This window comes from Syngnathus scovelli, unplaced genomic scaffold, assembly GCF_024217435.2.
Source record: "Syngnathus scovelli strain Florida unplaced genomic scaffold, RoL_Ssco_1.2 HiC_scaffold_23, whole genome shotgun sequence".
Lineage (NCBI taxonomy): Eukaryota > Metazoa > Chordata > Actinopteri > Syngnathiformes > Syngnathidae > Syngnathus > Syngnathus scovelli.
Genome location: NW_026061323.1, coordinates 1,633,029 through 1,641,752, shown reverse-complemented (window position 1 = coordinate 1,641,752; position 8,724 = coordinate 1,633,029). Strand labels below are relative to the sequence as shown.

General features: G+C 43.1%; 1 long non-coding RNA gene across 1 annotated transcript; it reads left to right on the top strand.

Annotated features, from left to right (window-relative positions):
* The first annotated feature begins 409 nt into the window (after window positions 1–409).
* LOC137839868 (uncharacterized) lies at window positions 410–4,543 on the top strand. Its single transcript, XR_011086278.1, has 2 exons — window positions 410–3,509; window positions 3,615–4,543. It is a non-coding gene; the product is annotated as an uncharacterized lncRNA (long non-coding RNA).
* Window positions 4,544–8,724: the final 4,181 nt, after the last annotated feature.

Here is an 8,724-nt window from a genome sequence, read left to right as displayed (position 1 = left end):
GAGCTGAGCACGTTTTCTGAAATGCGCTCCTCCCGTCACTCTGGTTGGGTGCGCATAGTAAAAAGTGCTCTTGGCAGCTAGAGAGTGCCGCGTTGACCACTGCGCATGAAGAAATAACCACCTGCAACGTTTGGTTTAGGTTTTGGGTGCATTTTTAATTTTATTGCTTAAATCGGATTTTCTCGACGAGCTGAGCACGTTTTCTGAAATGTGCTCCTCCCGTCACTCTGGTTGGGTGCGCATAGTAAAAAGTTCTCTTGGCAGCTAGAGAGTGCCGCGTTGACCACTGCGCATGAAGAAATGACCATCTGCAACGTTTGGTTAAGGTTTTGGGTGCATTTTTAATTTTATTGCTTAAATCGCATTTTCTCAACGAGCTGAGCACGTTTTCTGGAATGTGCTCTGTTAGGGTTTTCAGGTTAGTTTGATCCTATGATTATGTTGGAATGTAGACTGTAATGATTAAATCAATCCTGTCTTGCCCTCACAATGTAATGATTAAATCAATCACGTCTGGCCCTCACAATGTAATAATTAAATCAATCACGTCTGGCCCTCACAATGCAGAGTCTGTTTCCCACAATAGTGTAAAACACCCCCTGCTCTGATCTTATCAGAGGCCGGGGGTTCACCAAACCTGTCCACTCACCCCCACTCTGTTCCTCCTAATAAATATGCCCTTGCAGGGAGGAGACTTTTAGACTTCATTCGATAATCGCTGTTCAGACAGCGACGAATGGACTCTCCACCTGCAGGTGTCTAAAAGAACTTGCTTGTCTTCTGTTTGGTTCTTGCAAAATAAGTTGGAGTGAGCAAATCTCTAACATTTTGGTGCCGAAACCCGGGATCCTCATACCCACCATCTGACCGGCGAAGGAGGACTGCTGCATTGTCGACAAGCCAGCGTCCATTAGGAGGACCTGGAAAAGAAAGTCCTGGGAAGAGAATTCTTCGCTGGGCCAGCATCTTAGGTCTGCCTTCGTCTGACAGAGGTGGATTGACGGGATCCGGCGGTGCAACGAACCAGGGGACAAGTAAGTTAAAGCGCTAAAGATACGGCTTTGGTTTATCCGAGCTATGAGATTCGGCTTTGGTTTGTCCGAGCTATGAGATACGGCTTTGGTTTGTCCGAGCTATGAGATACGGCTTTGGTTTGTCCGAGCTATGAGATTCGGCTTGGTTTGTCCGAGCTATGAGATTCGGCTTTGGTTTGTCCGAGCTATGAGATTCGGCTTTGGTTTATCCGAGCTATGAGATACGGCTTTGGTTTGTCCGAGCCATGAGGCCTAAAAAAGCGCTGGAGTTGTGTGATTGAGAGTGTGACTGGTAGGATAAATTGACTAAAAAGCAGTTCTAGCGTTGATCCATGGCAATAAAACAGGCTAGTAATTTGTTGAAAGGTCAATTTAAACCTGCATTGAGGATCCTCAAAGCAATAGTTAAATAAATAAATAAGTAATAATAGTAATAATAATAATAATAATATTTTTGAGACAAAGAGATTGTATAACCTAAAACTACTAGAATTAATATGGGAAATAAAAACGGTAAATTTCTTGCTCTGCTCTTTTTTAAAACGAGAAGTTCATGGCAAGTAGATTTCTTAATTGTATGCAATATATGCCAAAGTGGAAGAGAAAGTATGGAGTAGAAAGGAAGTTGAGAGTTCAAGTGGTAAAGAAATGCAACTTGCTTCTAGAAGATAAATAAATAAAATTAGAATGTGCTGTCCTCGTGTGCATGGGAGGGACCAGCTCATGATCGACCACAGGAAATGGCCAGCCTGTGACGAATCATTGGTGCTGGGAACTACCTTTTGCGTGCGAGAGCTGTGCATGTGTGTGCGTATGTTAAAATGATGAACATTGGCTAAAGTTTTAGTATAAAAAAAATTTTGCTAGACTGTGGTCTATCCAATTTGCACAGCAGAACAGAAATGATTTTGAAAGATAAAAATGAGAGGAAAAAGAGAGAAATCTGTTTGCAAGCAGAAACTAATCCACACTAGTGCATGTAAAGTGTCGAGCCCACATGAGAAATTCGAAGAAAAAAAAATGACAGAACATGCTTTCAGGAATTGGAAGAAGCTAAATTGTGAATTTAAGATTTTGCAATGCTACATTTAATAGGAATAATTGATTGGTTGTGTTATAAGATTATGCAAAATTCTAATTGCAAGCTAAATCTGAGCGATTGAGTTCTTCAAATTTAAAAACAAAGAAAAATTCAGATTAATTTGCCAATTGTTTGTTTTAGTTGAGTTTTTTTTTTTGAATTGGTGGATTGTTCTACCAGGAAACCTGAGTTGAAAGTGATATATGAGTGTTGTGTGGTGAGCTTGGATGAATTGGGACCGATGTGATAGGAAGACTCCTTTTTGGAGACTGTGTGAAACACATATGATGAGCATTGATGAATGATTGCCTGAATGAAAGGTTGAATGGTTGAAGTCGTTGGCGACTACTATGGAAAATTAGAGCGACTTTGATGAAAGAGTGATAGAAAGAAACACGTAGCTTTTGGATTGATAATTAACTAGAAAAAAATGGAGAACCAGTAACACATGTAGAAGATGTGTGAACTGAGAAATTAAGAAGCGTTTTGGAAAGAAAGTCAAACTAAATGATGATGAAATCATATGTAGTACTACAAAACTTTACTACATATGGATTCTCTAAATCATACAATTGAGTAAAATAAAACATACGTTTTGATTTGTATTCAAATTTCTAAGATTCTTGTGATAAACAATGAGAAAACGATTGAAAAGTAACTAAAGAAACTACAACAAAGTGAAAATGTCTAATCATTTGCTAGCTGAGTCGCTCCCCATTCGGGGAGGCCATCCATTTACTTGCTAAGCTAGTTGTCAAAACAGGGGCAAGATTAGAGAATGGCATCTATAAATGACCTACCCTACCAAAGAACCTATGCAAATGGGCTGCAATATTGAGCCATGGTGCGCGTCACATGGCTCAAGAGGAGGGATAGTGGGGCAGGTCAGTCAGCTTTATACAACATATGGATTTGATTCATATTCAAAACATTTTCAAAACAAAACAAACATTTTTTTTTGTAGAGCTTGTTTCAAAAAAAAAAAAAAAAACTCCTATTTGCCAGTTAAATGGGCACTACAATTGACTACGAGAGTTGCAAGCAACAGATGAAGAGCAGTCCTGGGCAGATTATCTAATCAGGACGCTCAAACTGAAAGATGTGTCCAATGCAAATTTACTGCCGCCTGATCTCTCCCCCTCACAGGTGGACAACCCTCAGGTTCACTGTGAGAGCTCACACACAGGAGGCGTGCTATGTGTGTTCGAAACTCCCGCCTTCCTCCACGCAAGTTCGCTTGGAGGCCAGAGCAATGAATGTCACTGAAGCGAAACACGGTGCCTATGATGAACACTTCTGGGCAAATCTCAATGTGACTGTTAAAGGACGAACAATACCACAAGTGGCCTACACAGAGAGACCAGCTGGAGTGAATTACACATGTTACATCCAAGGTAACAAGACCCACGTCTGCATTAACAACGACTGCTCTCCAGGAGGAAACTGGATGGGAGCTCTGGACATCACCGATGAGTGTCAAGATAAGAGAGCCATTTCAGGTGGTTTATCCGATGCTGCCCGCCAACTGGACAGGAGTGTGTGCACCAGTGTGGGTGACAGACCACACCTACAGGATATGACATCATCAGCTGACAGGAGCACACAACTCTTCTGGACTCGACGCAGAGCAGATGCAACCTTTGACCCTCATGACCCTGTCTGGGGTGCGAACGTTCCAGATGACCATAAAGTATGGTCCGTCGGAGACAAAGTTGTCCTTGCGCTCTTCCCTCAGATGTACTGTTTCTGTGTTTTTCTTTTTCTTTTTTATTGATAGCATTCTGGTCGCCTGTGGCAACGGGGCCGTGTAAGAATTTTCCTGCTAATGACATCTGGCCAGCAGGTTTTTCGCTTACACAATAAGTTTGATCTGGGGTATTGAGGTAATGCCTCATCTTCACTGGAAAGTGTTGCTATCATTGTTTGTTGTTTTTATTTTTACCATTCTACTTTCTTCATTATACGTATATATATATATATATATATATATGTGTTTTTTTTTTCCTCCTTGCTTGTCTTTGTTGTTTGGGGTGACATAATCATATGATAAATCAGGAGGGAGATGTTAGGGTTTTCAGGTTAGTTTGATCCTATGATTATGTTGGAATGTAGACTGTAATGATTAAATCAATCCTGTCTTGCCCTCACAATGTAATGATTAAATCAATCACGTCTGGCCCTCACAATGTAATAATTAAATCAATCACGTCTGGCCCTCACAATGCAGAGTCTGTTTCCCACAATAGTGTAAAACACCCCCTGCTCTGATCTTATCAGAGGCCGGGGGTTCACCAAACCTGTCCACTCACCCCCACTCTGTTCCTCCTAATAAATATGCCCTTGCAGGGAGGAGACTTTTAGACTTCATTCGATAATCGCTGTTCAGACAGCGACGAATGGACTCTCCACCTGCAGGTGTCTAAAAGAACTTGCTTGTCTTCTGTTTGGTTCTTGCAAAATAAGTTGGAGTGAGCAAATCTCTAACATGCTCCTCCCGTCACTCTGGTTGGGTGCGCATAGTAAAAAGTGCTCTTGGCAGCCAGAGAGTGCCGCGTTGACCACTGCATATGAAGAAATAACCACCTGCAACGTTTGGTATAGATTTTAGGTGCATTTTTAATTTTATTGCTTAAATCGCATTTTCTCGACGAGCTGAGCACGTTTTCTGAAATGTGCTCCTCCCGTCACTCTGGGTGGGTGCGCATAGTAAAAAGTGCTCTTGGCAGCTAGAGAGCTCCGCGTTGACCACTGCGCATGAAGAAATAACCATCTGCAACGTTTGGTTTAGGTTTTGGGTGCATTTTTAATTTTATTGCTTAAATCGCATTTTCTCGACGAGCTGAGCACGTTTTCTGAAATGTGCTCCTCCCGTCACTCTGGGTGGGTGCGCATAGTAAAAAGTGCTCTTGGCAGCTAGAGAGTGCCGTGTTGACTGCTGCGCATGAAGAAATAACCACCTGCAACTTTTGGTTTAGGTTTTAGGTGCATTTTTAATTTTATTGCTTAAATCGCATTTTCTCGACGAGCTGAGCACGTTTTCTGAAATGCGCTCCTCCCGTCACTCTGGTTGGGTGCGCATAGTAAAAAGTGCTCTTGGCAGCTAGAGAGTGCCGCGTTGACCACTGCGCATGAAGAAATAACCACCTGCAACGTTTGGTTTAGGTTTTGGGTGCATTTTTAATTTTATTGCTTAAATCGCATTTTCTCGTCGAGCTGAGCACGTTTTCTGAAATGTGCTCCTCCCGTCACTCTGGTTGGGTGCGCATAGTAAAAAATGCTCTTGGTAGCTAGAGAGTGCCGCGTTGACCACTGCGCATGAAGAAATAACCACCTGCAACGTTTGGTTTAATGTTTTGGGTGCATTTTTAATTTTATTGCTTAAATCGCATTTTCTCGACGAGCTGAGCACGTTTTCTGAAATGTGCTCCTCCCGTCACTCTGGTTGGGTGTGCATAGTAAAAAGTGCTCTTGGCAGCTAGAGAGTGCCGCGTTGACCACTGCGCATGAAGAAATGACCATCTGCAACGTTTGGTTTCGGTTTTGGGTGTATTTTTAATTTTATTGCTTAAATCGCATTTTCTCGACGAGTTGAGCACGTTTTCTGAAATGTGCTCCTCACGTCACTCTGGTTGGGTGCACATAGTAAAAAGTGCTCTTGGCAGCTAGAGAGTGCCGCGTTGACCAATGCGCATGAAGAAATAACCACCTGCAACGTTTGGTTTAGGTTTTTAGGTGCATTTTTAATTTTATTGCTTAAATCGCATTTTCTCGACGAGCTGAGCACGTTTTCTGAAATGTGCTCCTCCCGTCACTCTGGTTGGGTGCGCATAGTAAAAAGTGCTCTTGGCAGCTAGAGAGTGCCGCGTTGACTGCTACATATGAAGAAATAACCACCTGCAACGTTTGGTTTAGGTTTTAGGTGCATTTTTAATTTTATTGCTTAAATCGCATTTTCTCGACGAGCTGAGCACGTTTTCTGAAATGTGCTCCTCCCGTCACTCTGGTTGGGTGCGCATAGTAAAAAGTGCTCTTGGCAGCTAGAGAGTGCCGCGTTGACTGCTGCGCATGAAGAAATAACCACCTGCAACGTTTGGTTTAGGTTTTAGGTGCATTTTTAATTTTATTGCATAAATCGCATTTTCTCGACGAGCTGAGCACGTTTTCTGAAATGTGCTCCTCCCGTCACTCTGGTTGGGTGCGCATAGTAAAAAGTGCTCTTGGCAGCTAGAGAGTGCCGCGTTGACCACTGCGCATGAAGAAATAACCACCTGCAACGTTTGGTTTAGGTTGTGGGTGCATTTTTAATTTTATTGCTTAAATCGCATTTTCTCGTCGAGCTGAGCACGTTTTCTAAAATGCGCTCCTCCCGTCACTCTGGTTGGGTGTGCATAGTAAAAAGTGCTCTTGGCAGCTAGAGAGTGCCGCGTTGACCACTGCGCATGAAGAAATGACCATCTGCAACGTTTGGTTTAGGTTTTAGGTGCATTTTTAAATTTATTGCTTAAATCGCATTTTCTGGACGAGCTGAGCACGTTTTCTGAAATGTGCTCCTCCCGTCACTCTGGTTAGGTGCGCATCGTAAAAAGTGCTCTTGGCAGCTAGAGAGTGCCGCGTTGACCACTGCGCATGAAGAAATAACCACCTGCAACGTTTGGTTTAGGTTTTGGGTGCATTTTTTATTTTATTGCTTAAATCGCATTTTCTCGTCGAGCTGAGCACGTTTTCTGAAATGCGCTCCTCCCGTCACTCTGGTTGGGTGTGCATAGTAAAAAGTGCTCTTGGCAGCTAGAGAGTGCCGCGTTGACCACTGCACATGAAGAAATGACCATCTGCAACGTTTGGTTTAGGTTTTGGGTGCATTTTTAATTTTATTGCTTAAATCGCATTTTCTCGACGAGCTGAGCACGTTTTCTGAAATGTGCTCCTCCCGTCACTCTGGTTGGGTGCGCATAGTAAAAAGTGCTCTTGGCAGCTAGAGAGTGCCGTGTTGACTGCTGCGCATGAAGAAATAACCACCTGCAACTTTTGGTTTAGGTTTTAGGTGCATTTTTAATTTTATTGCTTAAATCGCATTTTCTCGACGAGCTGAGCACGTTTTCTGAAATGTGCTCCTCCCGTCACTCTGGGTGGGTGCGCATAGTAAAAAGTGCTCTTGGCAGCTAGAGAGTGCCTTGTTGACCACTGCGCATGAAGAAATAACCATCTGCAACGTTTGGTTTAGGTTTTGGGTGCATTTTTAATTTTATTGCTTAAATCGCATTTTCTCGACGAGCTGAGCACGTTTTCTGGAATGTGCTCCTCCCGTCACTCTGGTTGGGTGCGCATAGTAAAAAGTGCTCTTGGCAGCTAGAGAATGCCGCGTTGACCACTGCGCATGAAGAAATAACTACCTGCAACGTTTGGTTTAGGTTTTAGATGCAATTTTAATTGTATTGCTTAAATCGCATTTTCTCGACGAGCTGAGCACGTTTTCTGAAATGTGCTCCTCCCGTCACTCTGGTTGGGTGCACATAGTAAAAAGTCCTCTTGGCAGCTAGAGAGTGCCGCGTTGACCACTGCGCATGAAGAAATAACCATCTGCAACGTTTGGTTTAGGTTTTAGGTGCATTTTTAATTTTATTGCTTAAATCGCATTTTCTGGACGAGCTGTGCACGTTTTCTTAAATGTGCTCCTCCCGTCACTCTGGTTGGGTGCGCATAGTAAAAAGTGCTCTTGGCAGCTAGAGAGTGCCGCGTTGACCACTGCGCATGAAGAAATAACCACTTGCAACGTTTGGTTTAGGTTTTGGGTGCATTTTTAATTTTATTGCTTAAATTGCATTTACTCGACGAGCTGAGCACGTTTTCTGAAATGTGCTCCTCCCGTCACTCTGGTTGGGTGCGCATAGTAAAAAGTGCTCTTGGCAGCTAGAGAGTGCCGCGTTGACCACTGCGCATGAAGAAATGACCATCTGCAACGTTTGGTTTAGGTTTTAGGTGCATTTTTAATTTTATTGCTTAAATCGCATTTTCTGGACGAGCTGAGCACGTTTTCTGAAATGTGCTCCTCCCGTCACTCTGGTTGGGTGCGCATAGTAAAAAGTGCTCTTGGCAGCTAGAGAGTGCCGCGTTGACCACTGCGCATGAAGAAATAACCACCTGCAACGATCGGTTTAGGTTTTGGGTGCATTTTTAATTTTATTGCTTAAATCGCATTTTCTCGACGAGCTGAGCACGTTTTCTGAAATGTGCTCCTCCCGTCACTCTGGTTGGGTGCGCATAGTAAAAAGTGCTCTTGGCAGCTAGAGAGTGAGTGCCGCGTTGACCACTGCGCATGAAGAAATAACCACCTGCAACGTTTGGTTTAGGTTTTGGGTGCATTTTTAATTTTATTGCTTAAATCGCATTGTCTGGACGAGCTGAGCACGTTTTCTGAAATGTGCTCCTCCCGTCACTCTGGTTGGGTGTGCATAGTAAAAAGTGCTCTTGGCAGCTAGAGAGTGCCGCGTTGACCACTGCGCATGAAGAAATGACCATCTGCAACGTTTGGTTTAGGTTTTAGGTGCATTTTTAATTTTATTGCTTAAATCGCATTTTCTGGACAAGCTGAGCACGTTTTCTGAAATGTGC